This window comes from Penaeus monodon, chromosome 24 (assembly GCF_015228065.2).
Source record: "Penaeus monodon isolate SGIC_2016 chromosome 24, NSTDA_Pmon_1, whole genome shotgun sequence".
NCBI classification, from domain to species: Eukaryota; Metazoa; Arthropoda; class Malacostraca; order Decapoda; family Penaeidae; genus Penaeus; species Penaeus monodon.
This window is the reverse complement of record NC_051409.1, coordinates 35,425,176-35,425,455: the sequence shown is the minus strand read 5'-3', so window position 1 is coordinate 35,425,455 and position 280 is coordinate 35,425,176.

The following is a 280-nucleotide window of genomic DNA, read 5'->3' as shown; positions in this document are numbered from 1 at the left end:
ACAGGGGTAGTTTGGTAGAATGGTAAACACTCGTCCGATTCTAAGAGCTTCCCTGTAACTGCCGGCTCGATATCCGTCAATTCCCCACCCGGTTCTGACAAGTGTGCGTGGCTATGCGAGTCCCGCCGGATTTTCACAGAATGAAAGGAGTCCATCCTTGTGTAGTTATGGTTGTTAATAACATAATAATATGAAATAATAAGAAATGATCGCGTAGGAACGTGACATCTATTGTCCGCCCTTCTCAACCATTTAGCTTGGTTGTCGCACTAATATTAAT